This window comes from Lytechinus variegatus, chromosome 4 (genome assembly GCF_018143015.1).
Source record: "Lytechinus variegatus isolate NC3 chromosome 4, Lvar_3.0, whole genome shotgun sequence".
In the NCBI taxonomy this organism is placed as follows: domain Eukaryota; kingdom Metazoa; phylum Echinodermata; class Echinoidea; order Temnopleuroida; family Toxopneustidae; genus Lytechinus; species Lytechinus variegatus.
Window position 1 is genome coordinate 41656057 of NC_054743.1, and position 15729 is coordinate 41671785.

The following is a 15729-nucleotide window of genomic DNA, read 5'->3' on the forward strand; positions in this document are numbered from 1 at the left end:
TTGACACAGCGAGCTTTACAAATATGGGACACTGCTCACTCAAGTGAAACATTCTGGCAAAACTTTTACTTTCATTGGATAGATAAGATCCAAACCCAAGATTATATGTGAAAAAAATACCAACATGTTGTATATTTTTGAATTCCCAGGGCTTTTTCAAAGTGTAAACTTTTTTGATACGCACTGTAGTCCTATTTTTGCTCCCTCAACATGCACATGGCTCGACATTTTTTTTCTCTTTAAGGGAGGGATGATGGCTTAGACCGGCCAAATATGTCACCACTGGCTAATAAATTTTTCTTCGAAACCTGCATGCATGGGGACCATTTCATCAACACTTTGGTCCGTCAAGTTGTCAGATCTGACAACTTCCCTTGATTTTGATTGGCTGAGGAGCGCTGTCAGTGACTGTCACTATAACTGTCGGATAAAAAAAATGCCAGAAAAACGTCTGACAGGTCCTTTCATGAAACACTCCCAGGCCTGGGGAGCCGCAAGTTTCATGAAAGGATTTATGTCAGACGTTTTATCCGACATTACCAGTTACTATGGTAACAGTGACTCTCAGCCAATCATTATCAGTGCCAGATCTTAGCCCTGTTGCATAGACGTTACCATTATGGTAACTTGCCATCCAAACCATGGTAACGATGATTAACAGCCAATCAGAATCTAGGATTTCAGAGAAGCTACAATTGGATGGCAAAGTTATGATAAATAATGGTAACTCTTATAAGCAACGGGGCCCTGATAACTTATCAGAAGAAAATGTTGATGAAACGCGACCCTAGCTGTTCATAATAATAATTTATTCTTTTCTGTCGAATCGTTGAGAACTCATGCAATGTCCTTTCAAAATTTGTAAAGATCTCGTTCACACTTTCATCAAGAAAAACATTCCTCCTTCGATTGTATAAAGTCATCAATGTTCACAATATTTTGTAAGATAGCTATTTTGGCATTTCCTTGTTTATTTATTTCCAATTAGGCCTCTTTTCTTTTCCAGTTGTTTTACACTTCTTTTCAGTCTAGACTTGAGTTCATTTCTTTTCGGCCAAATTAAGGTTAGATGAGTTTAATGATATTCAGTTTCCATTCATTTTCCACGTTATTCCTCTGATTCGCTTTTGTCATCTTCATTCCTCCTCACCGCTGCCACAAGCTGCCACCAGCTGTAGGCCTACGGTGGAAAATTTTAAATCGGATTTGGGGGTTGAAAATAATAAGTTCGTAATATTAGCAATTCAAATCTTAATCAAGAAAATGGGAATTAAGTGAAATTTTAAGAGAAGCGAGTCTTGTATAGTGCACTGGCTCCGGGCTACTTTGCCCCAGCTAACTTGGTTAAAACTCGTGATCATGGAATATTATTAGGCCTAGGAATAACCAATCAAATTAAAGAGAATGGAAGGATCGAGCTATAAGAAAACTAAAAGGGAATACGGAATAAGATGAAAGTGATAACAAATATGTCTGGGTGAGTATGTAATAATTAGAGTAGAAACTATTAAGAGTCAGGTGAGGGATGGAATGGGTGGAACACCTGAATAAAGAAGGAATGAAAAAGGCAAAAGAGAATCAGAGTAAAGGAATTAATTAATGTTGAGAAGGATAGATGGAAACTGAATATCATTAAACTCGTCTAACCTATAAGTACAGACTGCAGGGGTCGTGACGAAAAGATATGCAAACTTGAACTCAAGTCTAGACTGAAAAGAAATGTGAAAACAGATGGGAAAGAAAACAAAATAGACAAATAAAACAAATGCCAAAAAATCCTATAATATGATCTTTCTGAACCTTCCGATTTCCCATTTTTTATAAACACCGCAACTTTTCGTTACGCAGACACGGAAACAACAATAACAAAACAGATATGAATTCTAATATGATTTTAATTAATTTAGTTATTTTGGCTTCTACAATTCCATGAAAAAGTCTTTTTCGATATTGAAACATATTCACGTCTTGCCTGGCATATCAACCTGCTACAACTTGATTATAAGCTGAAGTAGTAGGCATCATAAATACGAAGTAATGCACATGTTTCAAAATCTTGACTTATTCATTCAATTAATGAAAACAATATGTACACAAAAGGAACATAGTCATAAAATGAGTACAATTCTTAAATTTCTGAAGGTTTTCCCATCTTCTTCCCGAGTGTGCATCCCTTAAACTAAATATTTTTGTCATTTTTTAGGAAACCAAATGTTTTTGATATTTTGGAGTAAAATGTTCGATTAAATACAATCCTGCAATTAACATGCTAAAGTATATACCCATTACTCGAGTTTTACGAGTTTTAACGATAATGTTATCCAGCTATTGTTTCTAATTCAAAATAAACAACATGTTATAAATTACCAATAACCATCGAGAAAAACTGTTTGAAATGAAATCCATAAATGTAAAAAACATCCTGGATCAAATCTCGATAACGGGGTATCATACTCTAATTTCATAAACTACTTCTGTAAATAATAACAAACAAATAAGTAAACAACATATATAAATAAATAAATTAAATTCAAAGCTATAGTTCCTGTAAATTGCATCCCTCCAGATTTTACTACGATCACTCACAACTCTATCTAATTCTAAATCATTCTATATATTCCATCAATACATTCAGTTCTATCAATAGAAGTGAAAAATTAATCAGCAAATGTTCCGTTTCGATTTTGTGTAAGTGTAATGTTACTTTTATTCCGGAGGTAAGACAATCTACAAAATTGGCAATTTTCAGAATTGATATAGTAAATTACTGTTTTTGAATACACTGTTTCGAATATAAGAGAACTAAACAGAAGTGAAATGATTTTGATTCTATTTATGCTTGATGATCTCATTAGAATAAGTTTGGTCGGTTACACACTCGGCAAAAAGCTAGTCAGCTGTGTGCAAGTAATCTAGTCTATACTAGTCACTCAGATCTAACTATTGAAATAGTCAAGAGCATACAGTTGATCCTTTCATATATTATATTTCATACGGTGAACAAACGGAATCAATCATACAGGAAGGGTAAAGAAAATTAAAAAAGGGAAGGAAAGTAGATGATACCCCCCCGCCCCAAAAAAAAAACTGCTGCTTCGCTGGTTGGACGTAGATGGGGGTATTGCACTTTGATCTACATGACAGTATTAATTAATGAAAGTTTTATAATTCCTCCTTGTCTTCATCCTTCTTCGTCTCTGATCGCTGAAAACCATGCTCAGACATCAAATCATTTAGCTGACTCCTGTCCATTTCCGACAAGTCGATTCTCTGTGTTAGTAAGGAGGATACAACAGAAATCTCAGAAAATTAATCCGTTGGTTGTGTTTCAAATTAAGGGGATCATTTTATGAAGTTGTCAGCATTGGTAAGTTATCATTATACGACAGTTACCATAGTAACAGTCGGACATTATTTTTTTTTCGGCCAATCACAAAAAGGAAGCTGTCCGATCAGACAGTTTGTTAGATGGCAATTGTTGATGACACCGCTCCCAGTGTGTTTGATACGAGAGATTTACATGCATGTCAAAAGTAAAAATTTATTTTGGTATTTTTTTTATTCAAAGATATTCTTTATCTAGAAATATGAGATGAATATTTAACATTTTACAGTTATTATTTTGTTCGATATTATATCTTATTTCAGGATAATAATGCATCTTATTCTAATATTGAAAGCAAATGGTAATGATTCAATTTCAAGTAACTAGTTGCAAGGTAAAACGGTAAATCAATAATCTCAGATGTTTTTTTTTAAGTTAAACCATTTCAGAAAACATATTGCAGGGGTAGGCCAAGATATTAAAGTACGGGGTGAGAGCATCGAGATTATATGGATACCTCGCTTGTTTCAAGAAATACGTTAATACCTTAATACTACATATTGTTTTCACGCGCGTACAGTGATGAATAGGTTATCCAAACTGACAAAATCAGCTGGGGGGGGGGGTCCCTGAAAAGATACTGTATACGAGGCAGTATTTAGAGGAGAGGAAAAATGCCAAATGCAAAATTTGTAGATCAGAGGACGAACTCTTGTTCAGGGTCCATTTTCTTAGACCATGTACGAGCATTGTGCCCCTGCCCCTCCCCCTGTAATGGCAATGATCCCAAGCCCCCATGTTTCTGCTTACCTGGTCGATTTTGCCTTCAGAATCAAGGATGAGAAGGTCTGGATTGGCGCCCCCCACGAACCTTAAATCTACGTCATGACTGATGATGAATACGATAAGGAAATCTAATGACTTTATCTTACTTATAACAAGACGAAAAATGATAATGGTTATAGGACCCGGGGGGCCACTTACATTGACGAGTGGATACCATGCGCGACCAAAAAAACACGTAAAAAGGACGTCCTTTTCACGATAGGGCACGTTACGTACGTAACGTGATAAGGGTGTCAAAAACACAAAAATAATGAAAAAAGGGTATCTATTTCGCTAGGAAAATTACGTATGTAGGGTCGAATTTGAGGGGATGATAAAACAAAATTAAAATGTTTTATAAATGATGTCCTTTTGCCCCAACACTACGTGTTTAGAGTCCTATTTGCGCGAGGTGTAGAAGGTGGGGTCGTACTAAACCAAATAAGGTAAAGCCGACGACCGAAGGACCCGTAACAATAAAACATTCCTGTACTTGTTTAGGGGTTCATTTCAGGGAATATTTGCCGAGAGTATCGTTTTGTTTCCAATACTTGTGAAGGGTAGGGTTTCACACGCCAATACTTGTTAAGAGGTGCATTTTCAGAATATGGAAATTACGTGTTTAGGGTGCTTTTCGAGACCCCATGGTCGCGCATGGTATCCACTCGTGAATGGAAGTGCCCCCCCCCGGGTTATAGGAGAAAGAGTAGAACAAAAACAACAACTATATGATAGAAATAGTTATATGAAAATAAAAACAGAAACAGCTATGAATTGATTTTCATTCTTATCACCCTTATCGTCATTAACATCATCTCAACATTAAGAAAAAAAAAAAAACGAAACTGGCGACCCCTCCCCCCTACCACCAACGTTGTAGTTCTGATAATCCTCAGCATAATATTACGTCATGACCATTACCAGTCTAGAATCGCAATGGACATTTAAGGGATTTGATTTTTTTTATTCTTGTGTATATAGGCATATAAATATTAAAACGATTTTTTAAATCAAAAGATACTAATATGGAAGGTCTTGAAAGATGAACTGCTTCACTGAAGGGAGGGAGTTCAGTCGTCATCCACGGCAACTCTGTATACATGAATGAATGAATGAATAAATATATAAATATAAATAAATAAATAACTTAAGAGATAAATGAATAAATGAATGAATAAATAGATGAATGAATGCATGAATAGATAGATAAATAAATAAATGAATAAATGAATAAATTAATTAATTAAATAAATAAAGTTTTACAAATAAATGAACAAAGGACATGAAGGAGGGTGTGGCATTTGAGGATGGAATGGGAGTGTTGTTTAATGGAGAAGGGAAAAGGGATGGAGGTGAAGAGAACAAGAGATGATTATTGTGAGAAAAATAACGTAGGAGAAAGGAGAGAATGTGACTGAAGAAAGAAGTCAATGTTGAGAGGAGGGAATGAGAAGAGAGAGGGGAGAGGGGGAGGGGAGAAACTTATGGGGAGGGGATAAAGATGGGGATTGGCGAGGGGTAGATTATGAGCAAAAAAGGGACGTTATAAATAAATGATGGGAAACTTATTGAAACATAATTATAGTTTTGTGTAAACATGTTGTCTCTCTAATCTAAAACTTAATCTGTTTCTATTTATATTGATTGAATAAAAAAATACAGTCCTTTGTACCAGCCAATAATTATTCATCAAATCACCACTCGGGAAAATTGGTATTAAAAAAAGTATCAATAAGTGGTTGACTCAATCAATTAAAACCAACGGACCTTTGTTATTTAGATATAAAACGTCGCGTCTCTATTATTATAGCTCTGCAATTTATTTTTCAAAACGTGATAGACGAACACAATGCTTTTGTATTTTTTTCGTTTTACCACGGAGCAATTATTATTGTGGATTGAATAACCTTCAAAATTCCAGATGTTCCCAATCCAATACTGTGAGCTGTATTAAAATTGCTGCCAGTATGTTGCCAGTTGTTTAAACAAACAGAAACAGTAATAGAACAATAAAACACTGAAATAGAGTGTATTGTAATTCAATCCGTTCTTCTGAAAAAAAAATAATTCTAGCATTCCAGATTTGCATTACCAAAAAATATTCCGAATCTTGTTTGATATTTTCTTCAGATTTTTTTTTTAATTAAGTATAGGCCTATTCATGCAAATAATTTTACATGAAACACCCTTGTTTTAATGTTCCAGAGCTAATACAAAGGCAGAAACAAGATATTGGCGAAATTTCTTCCACTTAATATGGTTTCAATTGATATTCATATAGACCTATTATTATTTTTACTGATGACTTTTTCAGGTTCGTACTAATCGTTTACATAAATTAAAAAAATTACTCATTAGAGTTATATACTTTAGTGTCCCTATGAATTGTAATACATGCAGGAACAACAGTCGGAATTTTATTCATGGCTTACGTGTTCTTTCATCAACTTAAAAATCATAAAAATCTTGCGTCACAATTATTACAAAAACATACAGAGACACTTAAGACCTTAGTGCTGCTATACGTGGTGTCCCTGGAAACGTCTTTAAAATACGTCATATTATATAATATTTTGAATTTTTTGCAAAAAAAAAAGATAAGCACCACGTGCCGCCGATGTGGCTGCCTGTTTCCAATAATTATCACTGTTTTAATTGGCTATATACATTTATAAATATTTTTCTTAACAATTTTTTCGAACTATTTTGTGTATTACTGAATTACAATGATAATAATGGTATTTTATTCAAAGACTGTTCGCAGCAAAAGCTGAATTGTACAGAACTTTTACATAAAAACAACATAGAACATAACAGTATCGAAATAGAAGAATATTTTCAAATATAGGTAATTGCAGAAGTTTAAAAATTTGCTTAAGATATATATATAGTATAAAATATAAAATCATAGTGCACCTTTTGACCGAGACAGTATATATGCTCAATAAACGAATAACCATAACAATTTGAAATATGGAAATGGTCATTACAGCTTTCCAATATTCCATCAAAAGAAGGGAATTCTCGAAAAAAAAACATACCTCTATTCTGGCAGCATATTTCGTCTCTTCTGTCTCTTGTCCAAGACTGGTCTCAGGAAAGCAGAAATAGATCAGTAGCACGGAAAAGGTGAAAATATGAAATTTTATCATTTTGGAAACAATTTTGACCGCTTGCTGTGACCACCTCGCGGGCTTACTGTGAACAAGATTCAATATACAGTATCCAAAGAGATGGTGACTGGCTACAATGTTACACGTGTTAAATGAAAAAAAATCAATTATGATTGACAAAATTTAGGGGGCGTCCTCTAGTTTTTATTTTGACTACAATATACATGGAGGTATTATTTGTGCATGTTTAGTTTCTTGTATAATATGACAAAGAGAGAGAGAGAGAGAGAGGGGGGGGGGGGGAAATCTCCTTTCTTGGTGCAAATTTTGTTTCGCATTGTTTGCAAGAGATGCTACACGTTAATTTAACATTGTCGTGACTATACATGCCTTAACTTAGTCTTGATAATGAGTACATTAATAAAAATCATAAGAAACGAATACATTATTAAAAAGAGGATCCGGAATGTGTATATAGATCAATTTACGGAAAGTTGCCAGCGCTGTTATCAGGGCCCTGTGAAGCGGGGTGCTGGGGGTGCTTGCTGGTAATGAAGAACCCAAAAGATTTTCCTTGGGGGTGCTGCGTGTATTATTAGATTAGATTTAGATTAGATTAGATTTATTCATTTCCGTTCAACAATTTTTTTTCAAAATACAATCAAAGTAACAATACATATTCAAAATACAATCAAAGTAACAATACATATTCAATATAATAGATATTACAGACAAATCAATGACATTTCGTAACAAATGTTGAATATAAATTAAACAAAACTACAATTTGTTCCAGTAATTTTATCAATGAAAAGAAACAAGAAATGAACGGAGGGACTTGCCAATATATATATATATATATATATATATAACAAAACTGACCTACATTTTTTTTTACAGAAACCTTTTTTGGGGGGGCATGTCAAATATCTCTTCACGAAAATTACTTTCATATCGGAGTTGAAACTTTTGTTTTTGCCTGTCAAAATTACATTAGCACCCCAGTCAAATAATCGTTGCCAGGGCCCTCTGTGTTATTGCTCAATTGTGAAAAAAAAAGGAAAGAAAGGAGAGCAAATATACTGTATACTTGACTCCAATCTACGGAACGGGGCTTATCTTTACTGCCTATATAGCGCCACCTTTAGTAGTAATCCTTTCAGGAGTGGAAGTATTTCGATTTGCAATTAATGTTTATTCTCTAAACATTATTTCAATTTCATATATTGGAAACAAGATATAAAAAACACATATCGTTTAAATGCAGAACTCTACATCTCCCCTATTGATGAAACCATGGCCGTACGCAGCAGGAGGGGGGGGGGGGGGGGCTATTGCCCCTGATTTTTTTTAAACTTACATTTTTTAAAACTAAATTCACCCAAATTATGCACGAAATCCTTCACTTTCTTTGAAAAATGCAAAAGCACCTCAATGGTATGCTTGGTCAAGATTGCTTCACTCTCAAGCATATAGGCCCAATAGGCCTATTCATGAATTTCTTAGAACAATTTTCTGAATCCTGCCCCCCCCCCCGAAAAAAAAATCTACATACGGCCACGAATGTGTGTGTGTGTATGGGAGGGTTCCAGTACAGTCATGCGTGCCCCTATAAAATTACATCTATAGTTTGTCTTACTACCAAGCAAAGGGAAATATTGTTATTTGTTAATTATCATGTTTGATTGGGGGACCTAAAACCTTTTCACACATTTATTATTATTATTATTTGACATTAATTAACTTTCAGGATTAGAATAGAAAAGGGAAAATCTCGGATCTGAATCACTCTTTTTATCATTTCTATTTCTCTTGACCCGTCCGGGCCCGTTGACCCCCACCCAACCATCCTCCGCGGGCCCAACCCCACATCCCAAGTATCGATATCATATATCAGCTCGATATCGATATGCAAAAGTCTGATACAAATGGGGATTCCCGGTCGTAATATTGCGAGCTGTGGGGAGACAAACAACAGGAATTTCTACTATTTTTACTGATACCTCATCAGGAATTTACCTACAGATAAATGATTTTCAACTAAATCCATGATAATTGCATCCATGGTGAGTATGAGGCTCAAGGTATAAGTAGTATTTGGTAGAAAAACAACCAGATTGTACCAGCAGCTCGACAGCGGAAAGTGGGCGCGCCGTCCCTGGGCTGGAGCTGGCCTGGATGAATGTGTCTGTTCGTGCATGTGAACCTGCCATTGCCACTGTCTGTGTCTGTGTGTACGAACTGAGCCCGAGAGTTGCGGCCATTGAACTATCTGTGTTTTATAGCTCCATGAATGATGCGGTGTTGACTGTTGTGTTTTCTGTGTGTTTAACCCAGCTGTAAGTTAGAATTTATGCTGGAGATCTTGACAAGTTTGATAATGAAGATTAATTTAAACTCATGTCGTGAGCCATGTCTGACTCTGAACATGATGAATGATGAAGTTGTTTCCCGAAGAAGTTCCAGAATCTCATCAAGCAAGAACAAAATTTTGATTATGCCAATATGGAGCCAGTGGAGGATTTTGTTTTTTCTTTATTGATAAGTCAGTACCTGATTAAAAACATTCAGTAACACACATTTGTCAATTTTGTGTTTGATTCATGCTTGTGCAGGGTGCTGCTAATGTATTGTTACAGTGTTTCTGCTTTACTTGATCTACATTAGACCATCTGTACTTTTATTTAAAAACCATTTGTGTCACAGTACAGTTGTCATATCTAATGTTAGGCTGAAAAAGTATTGTGATAATAATGTACACTAACTTACAATTTGAATATAAGAATATTAAAGCGTGCCTTGAAAATGCCCAATCCAGCCCTTCGGCTTGGGGCAGTTACATGATTTGGTACATGGGTAGTTTTAGGTTGGAATCTACATCAAGATGCTTTGAATCCTTTGATATAAATTTGCTTTTTTCAGACTGATATTTTACAAAACCTTCAAGTTTCAGTAACTTCACATTATCAAATTGAATCCTGAGACTTGTTGAGGGATAGATTGGATAGGCCTACATGTTTATGTGCGTAATACAAAAAGAGGACATGAGACCCGAGTTTGTTTCTGAAAGTTTCCTTTATCTTTATAAAGTGGGTTAAAAAAAACACACACAATTTTTTTTTATTGCTGGATTTTTTGCAGTTCTTTTCAATTTGGATTTACTGTTATGAATAGCTTTATTCTAACCAATATTAGTTATTAAATGGTTTATTAATTACTGATGCAGGGCCCACAGAACAGTTTGTACAGCATTACTAATTTAAAAAGAAAACAAATTGTTATCTGCAACCTATTTGGGAATATTTTCTTACGTGTATTAAATACATGTATAATGGCCTTGAATGATACATGTAGGTTCTACACATTGGCATCATAGTTTTCTGGGGAAGAGTTCCTTTTTTGACAGCCATCCAAAGTGAGCAAATATGTTTTATGAGGTTAAGGGTTAGGTTGAGGGTGGGTGCCGCAAAAGGAAATCTTTCTGTTTTCTGCCGTTAGTGTATAAACAATTGGTTTATTTTAATATGAAACATTGATAATGTGTTTGAAAATGTCTTGTACGTACATACATGTTCCATTTCAAATCAGAAACAACTCAGATTATCTGATAGTCCTTTACTTTTTCAAGGCTCATGATCAAATAATAAGCAAAATGCCTACTTAGGACCAGGGGGACCATGGTACTGGACATGGACCCTTCATGGTATGAAAGTCAAAGGCCAAATCATTCATAAATGGACCTTAAGTTTATAAGGCAAGGCCAAAAATATACATGCACTGTACATGTAGGTATCAGCGTTCTCGCCAGTGTTTAAACACCATGCGTGCGGAAATGGAGACCAAGTGGAACCATGCGTAAAATTTCAGCGACATGCGTGGAAAAATTAAATGGAAATATTCAGAAAAAAATAATACACTCCATGAACTCATCTTAGTGATATCAACTTCATTTATCGGGTTGCGCCGAAGTCCCACCAACTTAAGACCACTTACTTACAGGCCTACTACGGCTAGGAAAGTGGCAAGGCGCCCAGCTAGCTCGCGGCTGCTATTGCGGGCATATGACGGCACGGTACGGTCGTTCCGTTGCCTATTCCCCCGTCTGCCCCGCACATCACACCGGCTATGCTCCATGACCTACCGGTAGCTGCGCTTACTGATATGATGGGAGTGGAACTTGGAATAAATGCATTGTATATACAAGGAACATGTACTTGTACTGTGTTTGTCATTTATCCCGCCCTCTATACACACAATGAACGAATAGCAAAGGAGTTGTACTGTGTTTGTCATTTTATCCCGCCCTCTCTGCACACAATGAACGAATAGCAAAGGAGTTTGAGAACTGTGCGTGACCGCTATGGTGCATGGATGTTAGGCCTGGGACGATTGTCATTTTTACCATTCAATTATTTCCTGAAAAAATAATCGAATGATTCGATTGTTCGTCGGGAATCAGGTCTTTTAAGTCACAATAGTTGACCTACTTTATGGTGAAATCTCCATCAAAGTCACATGTTTAGAATAAATGAAAGTAGGACCTTTTTCCCCTTCTCCATGATATTTATATCAAAAGAAACTACATGAAATGAGATTAAAACTTTCAGTTTATTGTTCCAATGAAAATCCTTCCTAAATCCATGCTGGTACTCTGGTATTATGCATGCATCCCTCCAAGTGCCACACCCCTGCATATGAATGAATCAGCCCAGATCAGCCAGTCCAAAGCCCAAAGATGTAAACAACTCATTCATGAACTATTCTTTGAGACTGACCCCAGGTGGAGCATTTCTTGAACAATTTCATCCCTTGCCCACACCATGTCCCCGCCCCCACTTGTGGCACTGCCCACGATTCTACACATGTATTTCAAAAAAAATATTTTGCAAAATATTTAATTTGAAATACCTTTTAAAATTACAATTTTTGTTTCACCTGCATAGCAGAGTGAGACTATAGGCGCCGCTTTTCCGACGGCGGCGGCGGCGTCAACATCAAATCTTAACCTGAGGTTAAGTTTTTGAAATGACATCATAACTTAAAAAGTATATGGACCTACATGTAGTTCATGAAACTTGGCCATAAGGTTAATCAAGTATTACTGAACATTCTATTAGAGTTTCATCATGTCACATGACCAAGGTCAAAGGTCATTTAGGGTCAATGAACTTAGACCATGTTGGAGGAATCAACATCAAAATCTTAACCTGAGGTTAAGTTTTTGAAATGTCATCATAACTTAGAAAATATATGGACCTAGTTCATGAAACTTGGACATAAAATTAATCAAGTATCACTGAACATCCTGCATGAGTTTCACGTCACATGACCAAGGTCAAAGGTCATTTAGGGTCAATGAACTTTGGCCGAATTGGGGGTATCTGTTGAATTCCCATCATAACTTTGAATATTTATGGATCTGATTCATGAAACTTGGACATAATAGTAATCAAGCATCACTAAACATTTTGTGCAAGTTTCAGGTCTCATGATTAAGGTCAAAGGTCATTTAGGGTCAATGAACTTTGGCCGAATCGGGGGTATCTGTTGAATTAGCATCATAACTTTGAAAGTTTATTGGTCTAGTTCGTTAAACTTGGACATTAGAGTAATCAAGTATCACTGAACATCCTGTGCGCATTTCAGGTCACATGACCAAGGTCAAAGGTCAATGAACTTTGGCCGAATTGGGTGTATCTGTTGAATTACCATCATAACTTTAAAATTTTATGGATCTGATTCATGAAACTTGTACATAAGAGTAATCAAGTATCACTGAACATCCTGTGCGAGTTTCAGGTCACATGATCAAGGTCAAAGGTCATGTAAGGTCAATGAACTTTGGCCATGTTGGGGTTTTTTGTTGAATAACCATCATATCTCTGTAAGTTTATTGGTCTAGTTCATAAAAAGTGGACATAAGAGTAACCATGTATCACTGAACATCTTGTGCGAGTTAGAGTAGTATTCAAAGTCAGCACTGCTGCTATATTGAACCGCGTGATGCAGGTGAGACGGCCAGAGGCATTCCACTTGTTTATCATTTGAACCTACATGTATAACTGGGTCTATTTTTGGAGACTAGTCGAGAAAGTACTGGTGAAGACGGGCGCATGTTGGAATGTAGTTTTCATTGTGTGAGGGGATAGAAAAAAGGTTGCATTATTGTTTTGAAACATGAAAGGAATTCTCCGGCTCCCACCCTTATCTTTCTCTCTCCCTCACACACACACACACACACAGATGGGGGAGGGGTCAATTTATTTCTGAAGTCATGACCTCTCCTGATAAGGGAACCACTGCCTTCTTCTTTGTTTCCCCAAAAGTTTCATTGGCTATCCGAAGGTCCAATCAGCTCAAGTGAGCTTGGTTGTGTGTTTTCTTATTGTTTTGTGCACGCAGACAATGAACTCATTTTGTGTATCGAGGGCAAGGTTGGGTGGGATTATTACTTGGGTATTCGAGTTCTCCCAATGTCATAATCGGGATCTGCCGAACATTCGATTTGTGTAAATTTTGCTAATCGATTGGTGATTGGCGGCATGCCAATCGAACCATTCGATCAATCGATGTTTACTCCCAGGCCTAGCATTTATGTGCATTTGTGTGGGCTTAAAAATACGCCACAATGGGGCTTCCTTAGCGTCTCTATTTGATGAAAAGGCCGTCGCTTCCGCGCTCCACACCCACCCCCCGGGAGTGGCAGCACAAGTCCCCGACATGGGTGAATTTTTTTCTGGCGAGAACGCTGGGTACTATATCACTGAATATGTAGTTTTGAATGTGACAATCTTTTTCACTGTTTTCCAGATGTACACTGTACATTTATCTGTACATGTATAGTTGTATTTTTTCATATTTTTCTTTTTATTTTCCAGCCTTATGCCAGGCAGCAGTCAGTCACAAGTATTGTGAGTAGTCTTTGGAACAGACTCTGATTTTCAAAAGAGGAAGACCTAAAAGCCAATCATGGTGTTGGAATCCCTGTTATCAAGTGTACTCAACAAGTACCTGAGCAAATACATCAGGAATTTGGACTGTCATAATCTTGAACTTGGCATCTTTGACAGTAAGTGTGTTGCTCTTTTTATTTCTCTCCCTGTCTCCAGTTTTTATGATATTGTTTGTTTATTTACATCTGTTTATGTTCCATGTTTAAAAGAAAAAGAAAACATTCAGGGTTGGCATATTTCCCGCTTTGGAGGCTTATTTCCCAGCGTGGAGGCTTATTTCCCGGACTCCGGGAAATAAGCGGTATTTACCGCTTTTTTCCGGTATTTACCACTTTTCACTGGGAAATACCGGGAAATATAATTTTCCACTCACTTTTCGATAGGGATTGTCAAGTTAAGATCAAAGGTGTTGAGTATGGTTTCTCTGGTGTGTACCATTTGTGTGAGTGTGTGTTTGTTTGTTTATGGGTGTGTTTATGTTATCTACATGTATATCTGTTATCATGAAATGCTGGAAAAAATACAATAAAATAGTAAAAAGATCCCAAATATACATGTTCTTCATTAAGTTTTTTTTCCTAGTTATTGACTCTAGATCAGTTAAATCTGTCATCTGTGTACATTTTTTGGAGAAACGTATATTTATTGTTAATTTCAAAAAGTACTCAGATAACTGCATTCACTGTATATCTCATTTTTGTCTCACCTGCATGCATAGCAGAGCGAGACTATAGGCGCCGCTTTTGCGACGTCGAAGTCGGCGTCAACATCAAATCTTAATCTAAGGTTAAGTTTTTTAAATGACATCATAACTTAGAAAGTATATGGACCTAGTTCTTGAAACTTGGACATAAGGTTAAATCAAGTATTACTGAACATCCTGCACAAGTTTCAGGTCACATGACCAAGGTCAAAGGTCAAATAGGGTCAATCAACTTAGACCATGTTGGGAGAATTACTTTCAAAATCTTAACCGAAGATTAAGTTTTTGAAATGACATCATAACTTAGAAAGTACATGGACTTAGTTCATTAAACTTGGGCATAAGGGTAATCAAGTATCAATAAATATCCTGCTCGAGTTTCAGGTTACGCAACCAAGGTCAAAGGTCATGTAAGGTCAAATGAACTTTGGCGGTGTTGGGGGTATTTGTTGAATTACCATCATAACTTTGAAAATTTATGGATCTAGTTCATGAAACTTGGACATTAGATTAATCAAGTACCACTGAATATCCGGTGCGAGTTTCAGGTCACATGACCATGGTCATTTAAGGTCAATGAACTTTGGCCATGTTGGGGGTATTTGTTGAATTACCATCCTAACTCTGAAAGTTTATGGATCTAGTTCATAAAACTTGGGATATAAGAGTAATCAAGTATCACTGAACATCCCCTGTGAGTTTCAGGTCACAAAATGAAGGTCAAAGGTCAGTTCAGGTCAATAAACTGAGGCCATGTTGGGGTAATTGTTGAATTGCCATCATAACTTTGAAAGTTTATAGATACAATGT

At 36.3% G+C, this 15729-nt stretch overlaps 1 long non-coding RNA gene across 1 annotated transcript; it reads right to left on the reverse strand.

The window, feature by feature from the left end:
* Positions 1-4151: 4151 nt before the first annotated feature.
* On the reverse strand, positions 4152-7288 carry LOC121412803. Its single transcript, XR_005969678.1, has 3 exons — positions 7192-7288; positions 5172-5242; positions 4152-4214 (listed from the first exon to the last, which is right to left on the reverse strand). It is a non-coding gene; the product is annotated as an uncharacterized LOC121412803 (long non-coding RNA).
* Between the last annotated feature and the right edge of the window lie 8441 nt (positions 7289-15729).